The sequence below is a fragment of the Vidua macroura genome, chromosome 5 (genome assembly GCF_024509145.1).
Source record: "Vidua macroura isolate BioBank_ID:100142 chromosome 5, ASM2450914v1, whole genome shotgun sequence".
Taxonomy (NCBI): Eukaryota; Metazoa; Chordata; class Aves; order Passeriformes; family Viduidae; genus Vidua; species Vidua macroura.
In genome coordinates, this window is record NC_071575.1 from 59,607,593 (window position 1) to 59,624,887 (window position 17,295).

Here is a 17,295-nt window from a genome sequence, read left to right on the forward strand (position 1 = left end):
CCGAACAAAAATTTCTTAGTTATTCACAGTGTAACATCTTTCTACTGTTGTTATTTCGGGCATATTTGGGGGCATTTTGAATTTTCATATAGTAATTCATTGATAAGAATTTGTTTTGTGAATTATTCTGTTTTGCATTCTTTTTCATACTGAACCTGTCCTCCCAGTTGTCTCTGGAACAAGTACAGTTTTTTTTACATTAAAAAATTGCTCACTAGATGTATATACATAAGTGTCCTTGACTAATGCTGTTTAGTGCCTGAAAAAAGTGATGGGAGAATGAAGTGCCTGCATAATTAACCAGTTGTCTGGAGGTGATTATCCAGGAGTTGCTCAATTTATCTCAGTTCAGTCCCTAAGCTAGGTGCTTGTGTAGTACATCTTGCAGTGTTATGGCAAAATTGGTGAAATTAATATGAGATCTCTCATAGACCAGCATTTAATCTCCTGTCAAGGATCTCTAATAGGTCTTGTTTCTTATTCCCCAAGGGTTTTGAGGGGAATGTATGTACATAATTGACGAGTTATCATCACTTAGACACAATCATCAAGAAGTTGCAGAATTTATTTCATTTCAGGGCCCTCTGAGCTGAGTGTTTATCTACCACAGCTGCAGGGTTATGGCAAGATTGGTGAAATTATTCTTAAATCAGTCATAGGTCAGTGTTCAATCTAATGTCAAGGATCTTAAGCAATATGTGCACTTACTATCTGTGGCAGCATTTTCCAGTCGTGCAAATGCACTTCAAGATGTTTGAGATATTCAGATACTAAGAATGGTTGGTATTGGGCTCCATTTTTCACTTTTTTGAAGAAACATGGAAAAATATAATAGTATTGCATTTTCTAATTGCTTCTAATTATTAGTGCCAAAAGTGTGGACGGCTCTTGGGGCATGACTGTCTGGGCAGGAGCCTGTGATTTTGAGTTCCTCAGTTTCTTTCAGTCTTGCCTACTTTAGCAAGACAATGTGTTGCACTGAAACATCCTCTTTTCAAGACTAGTTCATGATATTTAAACACTTTGATTTAAATCAAAGTATGCCTGCTGTTTTTTGATGGTTTAGTGTCATCTTCAGATGAATGCTTCATTGTGAAATGGACTGTGCAAGTGCATGAATATGCTTTTCTAAAGTTGTCGGCTCTGTGGAGATGTACTTGACTGTAGAACAAAGTCTAATGTTGTAGCAGGATGTCATTTCGTGTGCCCTGTGGTTGTGTAGGGGCCTTTTTAATGTTCATCTTTAGTTTATTTAGCTTAAAATCTGTTACATTACCCACACTGATGTGCTGTGCTAGTCAAAAGCACAATTTTAGTTTCCAAATGTTTTTGCCTACCCTTTCCTGCTTTTACATATTAGCTATTGTATTTTCTCATACCTTTTAAATACTACAAACCCTTATGCACTTCAGCATGTCAATGGGATTGATTGCTCTTATGTAGATGTACATAACTGCATAGATGTGCATAATTACAAAATGATCATTAGAATAGCAAATAAAGTAGGAAAAAATCTGTCTCATAGCCGTTCATCTTTTTATCCATATACTGTTGGTTAGCCTCATAAAAAGCCTTGAATAACTAGAGTTGAAATGCTATTAGACTATGCTTTTTAAAGTAAAAAAGTAATCATTGCTTCTTTCTTTTTTTTTTATTTTCTTTTTATTCTGGCATTTATTTCTATCTTGAAAGCTAGCAGTTGGAATTTAACCTCATTATTGTCAAAAGTTTAACCAATATAGTACACTTTAGGCAGTAGTTGTTATATTTCCTTATTATACCACAGTCTTGATTCCCTGCAGGAGATCCTGATGGAATCTAGACTGAGACAGGTATTTCATAATAGAGTGATTGACTGCAGTATGGTATAGAAATAGAAGGCATTGCTGATTATTCAGTTTAAAGTCAGTTATTTGAATGTAGAGTAAGAAGACTGAAGTCTTATCTGTAAAGAGGAAAATTTGAACCTGCTTGCTACTTTTGGCGTAAGATGAGGGTGGTAGCTATAGTTGACTTTAAATCATCTAGTTTTGTTTCATGAAAATGGAGTATGAAATCCAAAGCTTTTTATTTAAATTCAATTTCACCACCCATTTTACTGCTTATTCTAATTCTAATGTAAACAGAGAAGACTTATTCCAACATGTTATAGCTGTCATATTGGCTTTTGTTACAAAAGATCACAATGGCATTTGAGTCTGTTTAATTAAAATCTTACTAACATATACTGTTTCTATCCTTTCTTTTAGAGTAGCTCTGTATACATATGGAGAATTTTCACTTAATGTGTTTAAATGTCCTCACAAGTTTTATTCTATTCTAACCTTTAAGTTTCTTTGTCGTAGAAATATACTCATGTTGCATTATTCAATTTTATTTTTCATCCTTAGTCTTATGGTTATGATTTTCATGATCTTGTTAACTTGCTAAATCAGATTCCTTCATCTGGCCATCTGGTGCATGGCACTACTGAAGGAGTTTTCTATAAATCTAAATTATTTTTTCCTTGAACTATTCTATTACGATGTGGTGCAGCAACGTATGGCTCATCTAACAACCAAAAAATATCTTCCAAATATATATTAGTTATATCCTCCATCTGAACGGTAAACTTCATGGGGATTAACAGAACCTTGTAACATTTTCCCTTTACTATTCTGGTCCAAAAGGAGTTTGTTTTATCTTAAAGTAAGATCTAATGGAACTGAAGTGTTAACCACGCCTCAGTAATTCAAAATCACCAAGCTAAACACTAAGCATGAATTTATACCTCTGAACTATGGATTAAAATAAACCACAGATTTCTCAGCAACATATTCGGCTGGTACTGATATAACCTAGAATATCCTTTCAGTTTCCATAGGAACAGATGATAGAATGTTTTGAATCTTGGAATAGCTAAAATGAATGTCTGACTTCAGTATAGTTCACTTTTACTTTGTAGCTTGCAACCTCTGCATGTAAGGGCTAAAAATGTGCATTAAAAAAGTATGTATGGCATAATACATATTAAAGTGGTTTTAGGAGCAGTTGTAAAAACAATAACAAAAAATAGTATTGCAAGTAAAAATAAGATGTTTCTATGCATAATTCTTCAGGCGTTTGCTCTGTATTTTATTATACAGGTGCAAAAGGTGTTCTCAATTCCATAAGAAAAGAGAACCATTAATTATTCCTTTGTGTTAATGACTCATTCATTAAATGTTTTACAAAGAAAAAAAAAGGTCTTGTTGGTCATCTCTAAATTTCATGTCCAGCCATTGTTTAATCTCACTGTGTTACATTGTGTTAGGTGTATTTTCTGGTTGAAATAATTTGTAGAACACAAGAAAATTTCATGTAGTCAGAAATATCAGCAAAATTTAAATGGAATATGAAGTGTGTTATTTAGGTGACTATAGCAAAAAATGATTATTGAAGAACAAGGAAACATGCCAGCTAGAGTAGTACCTGTTTTATTAGATGTTTGACATCGCTTTAACAGATCATGCTAAATCACAGGAGATACGCTTTAAGTGTAAAAACATTAGCAATGTTTATTTATTTATCTCTTTGAGATAAATGGATATGTAACTCCAGTATTGATGTAGAGGGAAAATATGGAGATCTTGTTAACAAACCATTAGGAATCTGAGTGCCCACAACCTGAAGCATTGTGCATGCAGGTAATATTGATAGTGTGTGACTGATTGTTCAGTACTTGAGCTCTTTTCATTTTTTGTACCTCATTTAAGGTACAACATGTTCTCCATTTAAGATACTTGATGCTTAAACATTTTGACATTTTGTATGGGGAAATAAGAATGATACTGAAAGTAAAAAAAAAAAAAAAAAAGCAGCAAAGTGGCAAAGAGGTAACGAGTTGTGATAGTTTCTTTTTCAGTGAAACAGGGTTTTTAGAGAATGGAGCTGCAATTTGCTAACATAGTTCAAATAGTAACTTTTTTCAAGTATCTGTATTCCAAGACTATTTTAACTGCCATTAATATAGAAGACTCATGAGACTCATGAGTAGTTATTGGAACATATGGGCAAGTTCAATAGCAACATTTTGAAAGTAGAAGGATTTTAAAATAAAAGTGAGATCTAGGACTTTCCTGTTCAGTATTAGAATATTGTCTACTGTTGTAAATGTGTGGAAGACCCTCTGTCACATGTTACTTTCCGAATATTGATCCTTTTTCATTAATGATTTAGTTTGCTATTTTGCAACATCCTTTAGAAAATTCCTCGCAGGATGTGTAGTAGGTGTTTTAGGCAAGTATTAGCAAACCTCATTCCACAAGCAGTCAAATACAGAGAAGTTCTGAATGACAAGTAAGCAGTAGGTTCTTACCAAGTATTTGAGTTTGCAAGTTTCTATGTTTTAATGATTAGGCAACACTGGCCTTGTTTTATGAATATGCTTTTTTCACCTGTATGAAAATAACATTTTTTTCTTAAATTATGGAAGCTTCTATTTTCTCACCGAGTAATATCTTCAACTGTAGTTATTCATTTGTTGAAATATTTTCAGGTCAAGTAGAAAAAATATTGTAAAATAAATGTAAGTTTTAGTTCTTTAATTCATGTTCAGCAGAAAGTTTTCAGATGTGGGGGTGAGCACAAGGGACTCACTAATTGGGCATGGAAAGGCCCCTTGCCGTCCATCCACCACCTTTCCCAGTTAGCAGCTCTTGCTGGGAGTCTGCCTCCCCAGCTCTGGGCTGTGCCATGGCTGTGCAGCTGTGCAGCAGTCTCACCTGCATTTCACTCCACAGCCAGTTCTGATTAACTCCTGCAACATTCAGGATCAGGTTCAGGCCTTAAAAACATAAAGATTTTTTAAGTACCAGATATTGAAGTTATGGAGTGTCTATTAATAGATCAAATAAAATGCACAGGTTTTCCTTTTTGTGATGAGGCAGTTATGGGGAGGTACTGAGTTACAATATATTAGCAACTATTGCTCTGTAAAACCTTCAAGTTCGATTAGTTTGAGGTTAGAGAAGATTTTTTTCCTGTCCTTTGGAGTTTTTTTTCTTCAAATCATATTAAAGCAGAGAAGTGAGATATGAAGTGGTCATTGTTTCCCAGATTTGGATTGTCTGACTGTCTCCACTGGGGTGGTGGCAATAGCAGCAGCTTCCTCTGCAGTACCCATGTGTCCATGGTTAGGGCATACGGTTGTCCTGCCTTCCCCCACCCTTCAGCTGGATACCATTACACTGCCATTTCCTTAGGTTTCAAAATGTCTTCAAAAGCATCCAAATTAAGAAGTCCTCTCACACTGGACATCTTGCTGTATTACCTCTGTTGATTCCCAGTCTGTGACCGCCGCTGAGCCCACCAGCTTCTGAGAACCCTGTATTTGTGTCTAAGAGCCCTGTATTTGTATCTGAAATGCTACTGCAGATCAGCCCATGGCCCAGGCAAGCCCAGCAGACCTGGGAACTGCCATCTCCTTTGCTGTTAGTGTCCCCTGCAGCTGCTGGAGGAGGTGTTGGCTCAGGCTTTGGGTGGCTCGGCCGAGGGCGCGATATTTCTTGTTGATCATCTGTTAGCACTCCTGACTATTAATTGTGCGTCTGCTGGACACGTGTTCCACAGAGTAGTCTGCAAAGCAGACAGCCCCAGTGAGATGTTGTCGACAGCAAATGGAGCATGAAACAGTTGCTTTTCCCTTCCCTCAGTGGCAGGTAGTACACTGTGGTGTGGGGAATTCATAATTAGTTGACGTGAGGCAAACACTCAAATGTACTGCCTTTAAGCAACTATTGAAAACAGGAGAAAGCAAGAGACCACATTTTGAGGAGAAACCTGCTTGGACAGACACATGGATATTTAATCAGTCTTCAGTAATTCATGTAATATTAATGTGAAGCATATGGTAATACAAGTGTTTAATAAAATGGTTTTGGCTGGAATTTTAATACCTAATTGGGAGTTGTTGCCTTTTATATCTTAAAATTCTTCGGGAAAAGATAGAATTAAGTAAATTATTTAATATTATTACAACTATGTGTCTTATACATATTTAGCTGAAAATAGTTTGGTCCTTAAAGTCACTAAGCTTCTTAACTAAAACTATGTCTGATTTTGCACAATAATTTTGTGCCATGACCTCTTTCAGTGCCTTTCCCAGAGAATTAATTGCTATTTAAACTGTCATTTTTTTCCTTTATTGTTTTTCTTCTGACAAGGTACTGCTTTATGTTTGCTAGTCTGATTTTTTTTAAAAAAAGACAGCTGCAACAAATAGCATAAAATACAGATTAATGTTACAAAAACAGCAAAAAAAGGGAGACATTGGTATTGCTGCTCAGTTTTCTAGGTTTCATAACAGTTTATATGATAGTGATACTTTATGAAAATTATGAAGTTAAATCTGTATCTTTTTAACTTGACCTTGTTTTGTAATGCCGTAAAATTCATCAAGTTTTCATTTAACAGACTTTGAAAAATTTTGGTAGCAACTCTTTTATAAGCGCTTTAACCAAGCATGGTATTTCTTTGTGTACAATAAAGATTGTTTGAGCAATTACTTGAATAATCAGTAATTTACATGTTGAAGCATGCCCAGCATTTCTGCTGGGTAAACATGTTGGAACTGCAGAAGAAAGGAAAAGATAGTTGTTTTAGGAGACATCTCATGCCAAAAATCCAGATGTGCAGGTCCAGCTCATTCATTTTTCAGAGCCATAGTTTTTCCCCATACATGATGGGCTTTCCAGAATGAAAGTCTTGTAAAAGAGGAGTGAATGATGAATTCCTCAGTGCATACTGTTGGGAAAATGGGACTACTCAGGTAGCACCTGGGCATGCATTTTTAGAAGCCCATATTTTAAGGTAGTAGAGATAACATAGTAGCAGAAATAGTCATGAGAGTGTTTTGTCAAATCTAATCAGTTCATACCAAAATTTGTCCCTTGCACTGTTTGCTGAGCTATGCTGAGGCTGCACTGCTGCTCTGCCTCTGTCGCTCTGACGGAACACGAGTGTGGCGAGTGCCCACGCCAGGGGCGACAGGGGCAGCGTGTCCGTGTTTCATCCTGCTCCTCTTGGTCACAGAGCACACATGTAACAGGGTGCTGATACACAGTCCCTCTCCAGAGCTCAGATGGAGCTTTGTGCAACTCCAACTCCAGGAGGAAGGGAGGGTGGAAGATGAACTCCTTTCAGTCTTTTCCCCTCCCTCCTCCAGCACTGTATATGAGCAAAGCTAAAATCCATATGCATTTGGGAAGGAATGTGTGCTGTAGTAGGAGTTACCAGCAAGGAGGATGGGAGAGTGCCATATGTTCTCCTGCACTGCAGGTTTTACTCTTTCCTGGAGATTTGTTCTAAAATCGTATTGATTTCTTGTCAAAAAATGTAGTTGTCTTTCGTACTTTATCAGTATTATAGAAGATCAGGCTATTCCTGCTTAGTGTTGCTATCCTTGTGTTTATTGGGATGTAAGTATTGACTTATTTGAGAAAAGCCTGAGACACCATGTTCTTTGTTATTAATGTTAGATGAAGGATTTTCCTTAATTCAGATCTAGGTCAGTATTTATTATTAGTGTTGTGGTTTTTGTGTACTGCATATTGAAAACCACATTCCTCAAGCACATATGTTTCATCCAGTAGAAACTTCTGGTATGACAGAGTTGGTTGCTTTTTGCTGCAGGTTTGTGGGTTTTTCTGCCTAAGGAGATGTTAATGCATGAAGCTCTTTCATTGTCTTTCTACTTGACTCTTGTTTTATCCCTCTTTAAAATGCTCACTAGAAATCTGAATTTCAAAGTTGTCTGCAAATAAATACAAGCAACCTTTCCACAGACTTAAGACTTTTGCATTTGCTGTTCAGCTACAGCCTATTCTTCTATCCTTTTGGGAAATTCACTCCGCTTGATTTAGGATCAGCATTCTGCCACACCTTAGAATTAAATTTAATATACCTCATGATCAAGGATATTTTTCTCCTTACCAGAAGATGTCATTCTTCATAGAGACCCTCTGACAGTGTTTTCAGATATGGCACAGTGGGAAAGCATCACTGTGTCAAGTATATGTTGCTTCAGTGCAGGTTATAAAAATAAAATAGTGAACTTAATAAATTCACAGAGTTCTACAGTGAGCTAAGAAACCTTGTGCTGGTGTAGTCTGCCTTGTATAGTGCTGGACACAGACTTAAATTCATCAAATGGTGAACTGTAAGATGTAAAGAATATCAAGTAATATGAACTGGAAATTATATTCTAAAGGGGATTTGATAATTAGTTAACTTCCATTGGACTGAACAGTACTGAATCTTAAATTGTATAGCTGTGTAAATAAAATAGGCTTTGCTCTGAGATTTGACATGGCAAAAGTGCTGACAAAAATAAAGAGGATCATTGAAGTAATGGTTTGTCCTGTACACATCTGAAAATCGATCTCATGCATATTATTTTAAAATGGAAATGAGGTCTACATTTATACTTTATATTCTCTATTCAGTTTAGAAATCTTACAATGTTATAGAATATCTTCGGGATTTTCTTTTCAGAAAAGATAAACTTTAGCATAGTTTTTAGTTCTGTTCAGAGGCTTTCAGTCTTAATTCTAGGACAAGTGATAAGAATTTTAAAAAGATGTTAGGCAGTTGGCTTCAACTAGATCTCAGATTAATTTTTTAATCCACAACTATTTTTTTCCCTATACTGAGAGTACCTCATACTTTGTGCCTTGATAGTGGTATGTGGAAGAGCAAATTTAATTCTACGTCTTGATAAGTAACTGCACCTGCATATAATTTCTCTTTCACATTAAGCTTCTTCTGTAAAGACTTTTTCCATTGCATCTGTACACAATTTTTATGAACAAGTGATTCACTCCCTTTTTTTCCTTGAAACCTATACTAGTAAATAAAGTGTGCCTCAGGTTAAAGTGCTAAATGTTCTGAAACACTTTTTTTTTTTTACACATCATACTATTATGTATTCCAGTTTCTATAAGAGATTTTTTCATGCTGAAAAATTTATTTTCCGTACCACACTTATTTATATTTCATGGTAGTTAAGTTCACAGTTTATGTGTCATTCATACAAGTGAAAATACAAGGGGTATAACAGCTGAATGTTAATAATGGATGAGGAATTACTTCAATACAGTAGTTTTCCTAAGGCCCTTTAAGTTAAGGATCTCTGTCAACAATCCCTTTGAATCTTTTATATATACTCAAGGTTTTTACCTTGGCTGTGAGTATTCAGAGGAGGTCTGGCAAAGTTGATAATACTGCTCATAATTTAAGTGTTCATTTCTACTTCTATGTTTGTGGCTTTCTTGGGATGGGGGAGAAGCTGGGCTAAATTAAAGATTCTAGTTATTGTCCTTATCTTGTGCATTAGACCAAAATTGTTCTTTGATGTCAAGTAGCTCATCCCTTCTGTAGACAAAAAACTGCTGTTCATACATGTAGAGACTTTGACATAGAATTCGTGAAAACATGTCATGCTGTGTAATTGTACATATGTGCTAAGAATATTATTTCAACTGAGAATTTATTGAATTTCATCTCTGAGGATCATTATTATTGTTTTGAAGTCACAGAGAGTTTTCACACTGATTAGTATCACTGAAGAACCCTTCCAACCCAAGCTGTTCTGTGCTACACTTTACAGAGCATCCAATTATGCAGCAGCATCAGACTTGAAGCTTAGACTGGAGCACGAGGCACATTGTCACAAGTGTATAAATTGTGTACCATGATGCTTTGCTGTCCTCTTTTCTGCCTTTTTTAGGTCCATGGGAATGTTGAATAGAACCAGAATTAGGACAGTCAATGAGAGACACAAGTGTTAGAGTGTCATACACTTGGGTTATCCCACTCTATTCTTTATATTCATTGTTAGACCATGTTTGCTTGGCTTACTTAGGAAAGTCACTTAAAATAGTGACAGCCTTGCTTCAAATCAAAACATGTTACATCTCCTGTTCAAAGGTACGTTTCCTCTGTCACAGGAATAAATTACTTTGGTTTGGCATGAGTTGTTTCTGACAAAGCCATCTTGGCTATTATTTAGCACCATATTAAAATTTCCTTGTGCATATCAAAAGGTAATTTAGCTGTGCAGTCAAATGTAAACAAGTTATTACTTTGTGGCAGTAAGACTTAAAATATTACTGTACTGTTTGATGGTCCAGTTTTGAAGAACAGAAATGTATGAGATGCCAATTTCAGACTGTGCAACATACCTCCACTGTTAATGACTTTTATAGGAGAGCTTTAATCTTCTTCATGTATTGTTTGCATTTCAACTCAAATTTCTGGGAATTTTCTCACATAGATTGGTAATTATGGTACTTTCTGGACGTAATTAGTGCAGCATACTGTAATTAATCAATTTGCAATCACAAAATGTAGATGTATTCTTAAAGTACTACAGCTCGGATAATGAAAACATTTACAACCTGTATCATTCATGGAAAACAATAGTACTCCTTAATATAATTTGCAATGAATCAGTGAACTCCTTTTCTCCTTCTTCAGCCCCCGCTGCTGATAGTTATTTTAAGATCAGATTTAACACTTATGTATATACAGCTCCTGTAAATCAGATAGATTTTAAAAAGTACATTTTTGACAATGCCGAAGCTAAAGTACCTTTTCCAAGGTGGGTCACACATCAGCTGTAAATATGTGGCAGAATTCTTCTGTAATAAAGTTTATGGAAACTTATATTTATGAAAGCCTGTTATTCTAATCATTCTAGATTTTTACTTCTGTACGTAGCTGTACACATCCATTTAAGAGGTAGGAAGAAAGATTTTTGTGGGCTACTATAGTTGATTCTCTTGACAGCCAAATGAGATGATTAAATGGGACTAACATCATCTACTCTAAAACCTTTTAAAAAAAGTCACATAGTAGGAGACAGTTTCTGACCAGCTGTTTAATTAGATGTCAAAGTGTGTGCATCTAAAAGTTTCATGTTACCTCTGATCCCCTCTGTTCTCCTTCCAAGATGTTGGAGAAAATAAGTCTGCTTTTCAAAAAAAAAAAAAAAAAACAACAAAATAAAAGTATGTAGAAAATATTAATGTAATGATGTAAATTTGGAATATGACCAAATAGACAATACTTTGTGCTCATTCTGTCTCAGTAATAGGATTTAGAAGAATTTAAGAAAAGAGCACAAATTTATAAACCCACTGTCACAAAAATAAATATTTAAATACTGAGATTATTTAGTATATAAGGTAAACAAGTTGTGCAAATAATATACATGTAAGCATATAAGACAGTGACTGATACAGAGAAGAGAAAATGGAGTCCTTTAGACTTTGCAGTTTTCTAACCAGGTCACACATTTGTTGTCCAACAGAGAGGTTTCAGAGTAGTATACAATTTCTACAACATTTTTCTTACAAAAGTCACAACAGTAAGAAAAATTATTTGTTAGCTATTAACTTTAGACCAATGAAGGTGCTAATATAGAACATCTCTGAAACAGTCACATTAATGTAAATTTTAATAATTTAATGTGTGTCATTTATGGACAGTATTTCCATTTAAAATCTGAGAAATCTCTGAAGAGTTCTCTGTGTCTCAGAAAAGGTGCAGGCATCTGTCTTTGTAAAGAAAGATGGAACTTTGTTCCTTTCAGTTTTCAGCATTAATTCACACACAAGTTAACATAAAATCATTGGTGTGTTGTAGAGTCTTGACAACACAGTCAAGACTCCTCATGAGGAGCTTTGGTTAATCATTTTACAGTTAGCTTTAAAAATAAAGTACTCTCAGTCATGATACTCATGTGCTTTGCTTTCTCAGTAATGCCAGAGAATGCAAAAAAGAGAGTAACAAAAATTGCATTACCATTATTTTTGTAATAAATGTTAGAGGAAAAATTGTTAACCACTAGCAGCTTCTTTACTTGTGAGAATATTAGACTGCATGTGCCTGAATTTAGGAAAGAGGATGTGCTAGGATGTGTTTAGTCTCTTGAAAATAGTGAAGTCTAGGAAGTCCAAGTGGTGTTATTGTGGTAAGATATTTGCATGGAAGTATTCTTGTATATTCTGCAATTTACTTTTTTTTTTTCAAGGAGATCTTCAACAACATTTCAGTGATTATTACCTGTTTCATAGGCATTGATGACCTTTACAACAGTGTGAAGGCATATTCTTATATGACAGCTAGGTAGGCTGGAGCAAAATAATAGATTTTTTTCAGGAGTTTATAAAGGTTTGCCTTGCTAACTTCTAACACAATTTATTATGTAAGATAACAATATTTTAACACTGGCATTATGTTGAAATTAAAACTCTTTGTAATGCTTTAGTATATCCATAATGTCAAGACTTGGCTGGCATACATGTTGTCAAGAGGTCAGTAAAAAATTACTTTTGGGTATAGCTTAAGTGTGCAGAGATTACAGTTTAAGTAATGTGGTGATTCTGTGATATTCTGCAAGTAGGCTCTCCTTCTTAAGTAACTCTCATTGTGGACTCAGATAAATAGAGAAGCTCTTAAGTTTTCAAATTTGAATCCTGAAATTCATTATCTTCTTGGCAAATTTGTTCACATGAAAAATAAGCATTAAAAGACACTTAAATGTGTGCAAATATGTAAAATGCATCCTTGGTTGCTGACTGCTGCAAGTTAACCTCAGCAGTGTGCTTATATATGGTATAAGTGATGTCACAATGTTTATCCAAATGACATTGTCACAGGAAATAGCTATCATTAGCCCAAAATGTTTCCTTTTTAGGAATCCTTTCAAACTTGATCTGCCTCTTTGAGTTTATTTTGATACAAGTCCCTGAAAAGGTCATGCCCTTTTATTACAAAATCTTTTGCCTCTCTTTTTTTTTTTTTTTTTTTTTGCTTGAAAAAGCAAGCTAACAACACTTGAACATAATTAGATCTTTTGTCCTGCAAATGGCCCAGACAAGTATTTATCACCCAAGAAAGCTCTTGATCTAGAGTTTCTGTAAAAGTGATATCATATTAGGTGAAAATTCCACAAAGTTCAGAGGTGTTCTGAGGAATTATAAGAAAATGTGTATAGGGTTAAGCTAGGGTTCATTTAGCTTGTCCCCAGCCATTTGGAGCTCTGAAGTCAGAAATTCCTGCAGGAGTCAAAAATCTGTGTGGTAAACATACAGTGTGATGATTGTTTCTGTTGGTATAGGTTATCTGACAGAATGAAGTGTAGGCAAATAGGTATTCTTTTGTCTGTAGCCATATAATAGAGTGAATCTGACTCAGAAAAATGCAGGTTTTTTTACAAGAGGTATAAGGTTTTTGTACCTTCTTGAGCCCTTTTAAACACAATATTAAGACTTAAAACATATATGAGAATCAAGGCTTAGCATTGAAAATGTTGGGTTTAGTTTTCCTTAATGAAAAGCATCCAGTGTTTTAGGGTGTAAATCCATTTTTTAAATTACATCTCCTTGGAGAGTCATTAATACCTGCTCATGAAATTCAGTACTTTAGTGATGCTGGAGCCAATCAAGATCCTTTATTACAAGATTTGTTCAATCATCATCATCCCTGTTGGGTGAAAGATGGTACTTTATATAGTACAGTTTACCATACCCAGACCAAGAGAAGAGTTCACTTCTCATTGCCAGTTTGGAGTGGGTGCATAGGACTGTGTAGCACTTAGGCTTGGGGAAGAAACGGATGTATTTTAGGATTTGTTCTTACATTATAAAATCATCCTTTGATCCCTTAGAAGGTTAAGGAATATTTTATTGCCCTTGAGATTTTGTATGCAGACAGACACAAGCATTTTCACTGATGTAATGATTCAACAAGCAAAGTTCAAATGATCAATAAGAAACCATAATTTCTGCAGTGCTACTATGTTCTTTGTCAGCAAACAAGGAGGGTGAACAAGGATTCTCATCTCTCTAGCGAAACAGCACAAGTCAATAAGGCAGGTAGAAGATTCAGATCACAAGAACCCTTGTCTTAAGTTTGAAGGAGAAAGGAAAAAAGAAAAAAATAAATAGAAATTGAAGTCTATCATTCTAGAATAGTATATTTTTTGTCTCTTCAAAATAAACCCTTTTAAAGAGTTCTTGTCTGACACTCCATTTTAAATCATTGGGGTGAACAGAAATGCTAGCACTTTAGTATATTTTGCTGAAAGAACCTTCTCCAGGGAGGAGGCTCAGGAGCCAGGATCTAATTCAGAAAAGAAAACAAGTCTAAATTACTATAATCAGTGAATTTTTGTTCAGATCGATGATATAGAGCTGATCCTCTAGAGCTTTAATATTTGTATCAGTGTCAGTAAGGATGTTAAAGGTCTGATGGGTAAAGACTAAGCAAAATAAATAAAGCGTTCTTGATAACTGCCCACTAGGAACAAATATACATAATTTTATTCCAACCAGTGAACCACTGTTTCTGAGCCTGTCCTGAGCATGTGAATGATGTGGTAATATTTTTCTCCAGGCTTAGTCAGTAGATAGAAGACCTGTAGGAGAGATACCCATTTTTAAATCAAAATCTCGATCTAGAATCAGAAGGGTCAGAAGGTGTACCTGGGGTGGTTGGGAAGCTGTGGGATAGTCCAGATGATGGCATGGTTAGTGTATTACTGCCCTCTGTAAGGTAGAGGTTAGAGGGGTGTAGTGTTTGTGTAACAAAGAAACCTTTATCTGCTCATTAATCTTACAACTTGAAAAGCTAAACGGTAGTTGTTTATTTGCAGTGTGTATGTAGTATGTAGTTGTTTATTTGGCTTAAAGCTACCTCGGTGTTTCTGCATAAAATGAGATGTTACAAGACAGCTTGCTGAGGAATGGCAAAAGGATGACACATTTCTACACTTCATTTATTATCTATGTTCTATATAGCTTGTAGAGTGGTCTTCCCTATCTTGACCCTTTCACAGCTTGTTGTGTGAATGTTTTGACTGTGTTTTGGTGTTAAATAGTTGTTCATAGTTGCTTTTAAGTAAACGTCTTGTGTTTCAAATATTCAGAATTTGCCACAGTTGGTCTGATAGTAGACCAACTGGTGCTTTATTGTTTCTTGTAATTGTTCGAAGTTTATAAATATACCACATATTTCCACCCCCAAAGAACTAACTGTGCAAAAGCAGTAGTCAGTAGCAAACCTTTTAGTGGGCTGTGCTTAACCATGCTGTGTTAACAGCTGTTTTAAGTTGATTCAGCTACTGATGATTTCTGTGTAAACCTTTCCCTCTAGAATTCTGCCAAAACATAATACTTTGACACAACTTGAGAATACTCTGGCTGCTGTTTGCTTATTATTTGGCTAGATCTAACTTTGGAGAAATACACTTAGGCCACCTTTGAGATTGTTTCTTCCTGGCCAAAAAAAAAAAACAACCCAGTTGTGCACTGGAGAAGAACATTACCTATGATCTGCTGCAGGAGGGGTATCCTGAGTTTGAGAACTGATTTAACTATTGCTCTACCACAGACCTGCACGTGGTATGAGGATGTGGAAAGCAAAGCAGATAGGCCTATTTTCTCAAAGTCTGCAAGAGGAGATTTGTGAAATACATGGTTTCAGATATATACATACATGAAGGCTAAAAAGATCCACTAAAACCATAGTACTCTTTCTCACATTTGGGACCTTCCCACCTGTTATTCACTACTGCTGTAGACTTTGTCAGGAAGCATGCTTTTTACATGGACTTCAGAAGTATTTCATAGTACACTCTCTTTGGAATTCAGTCCCCGTTGAAGAAATGTTGGTAAGGAATGAAGACTCTATAATTAAAAAGTAAACTTGAATTTTCACTTACCTTTAATTTTCACTGGAATAATTAGGAGTTGTTATGTACCTGTTGGTTGAGTATTAGTAAAAATAAGCTAGAGGAGAGAGAGGGCAAGAAGGTAAAATAGTTGAAGATAGAGTTGAATATGATCTATGGTTATAGTGAATAGCTCTAGAAAGCTTTTCAGTGGAAGAAAGGCCAATTTTTATTTCCAAGGGATAAAGCACATCACTTGTATTTAATTTTGTGGTAAGTATTTATGTTATTTGTGTTAATCCAGCCCTGTAACAAGCATCAATGTGTCATCAGAATTACTACATAATTTAGAATTATTTCAGTCATTTTTTTTGTTTTGCCCTTTTCTATCAAGACAAAGAGAGAGTAAGGCACTCTTTTTACCTTTTCTCAATCCATGGCTCACCTCTCTCAGTTTGGCTTTCAGGATGCTGCTGTTTGCTTCCTCCTTCCCAGCAGTTCACTAGAAGATTCAGGACTGAAGTCAATTCATTTGCTTTCCTACTTTATTACCAAAAATGGCAAAATTTTGCCAATGTTGTCATTTTCCCATCTCAATAATAGATAATAAAGTTGCACATGGGAGTTTTTGCATATCTTCAATTTTTTGAGTGTGGGTGGAATACTATTTCAGGCTCTTACTCTGAAATGCTAAAACATGAAAGACTGTATTATGTTTTTTTTTCCATGATAACCAATATTTTTAGCTTATTTCTGATTCATCTGAATCTGAGATAAGATATCAAAGGCACAGATACAATGCTTTAAACACCTTGGGAAGACAAAGTGTTTCAGACACTTGCTTTGTAGAGAAGAGGGGACAACCCTCCCTAAACTTTTGAAAATGTGTGGTTTTTATTTTTGCATTTTACCAGAGGACAAATTCTCTTGACATCAACTGTAATTGAGTTTGATAGGAACTTGTGTGGAAGACAAATTCTGTTGCATTTAAGGACATCTAAATGCCTCATTGGACAGGGTATTTTGGTTTTGTTGCATTTTTAAATGCTGTATAGCTTTATTAAAAAAATGCTTGGACAAAAGTTTTTTAAAAGACTAGTGAAAAGCAAAAACCTCTTCAAAACTTTTTATTATATACAGGGCCAGACACAGACATTGTGAGGAATTACCAACATTATTTAACTAGAAGTAGTAAATTCTGGCACACCTTATTGCTGATGTGAAGGGATTTGTAGTCTTCACCTGCTCCAACTTTGCAATGAAATCATATGACTAACACCATTCCTCCCTTAGTTTAAGGTTGTCTCCATTCTTATTAAAGAAAACATAAGTGGTCATCAAACAGTTATGCTTAAGAAAGACTCTGAATTGTGAGTTACTGTAGATGTTAAGGTGAAAGGGGAGTATGATATATATGACTTAAGAATCAGTATGAGTACGTACATATAATCTCTTATGTAAGTAAGATTGTATAATCTTTAAGAGCTGATGAACATTTTGATAGAGGAGATGCAATTTGATTTAAATAATTAAAACCACCCAAAAAGATAAGCTAACTTATCCATTAAGGTATCTGTTAGGTGATGGCTTTTTTTAAGGGA

General features: G+C 35.2%; 1 protein-coding gene across 1 annotated transcript in view; it reads left to right on the forward strand.

Annotated features, from left to right (window-relative positions):
- The window catches only part of COG5 (component of oligomeric golgi complex 5), a 173,601-nt gene that overhangs the window by 77,000 nt on the left and 79,306 nt on the right, over positions 1 to 17,295 (forward strand). The window lies entirely within an intron of this gene.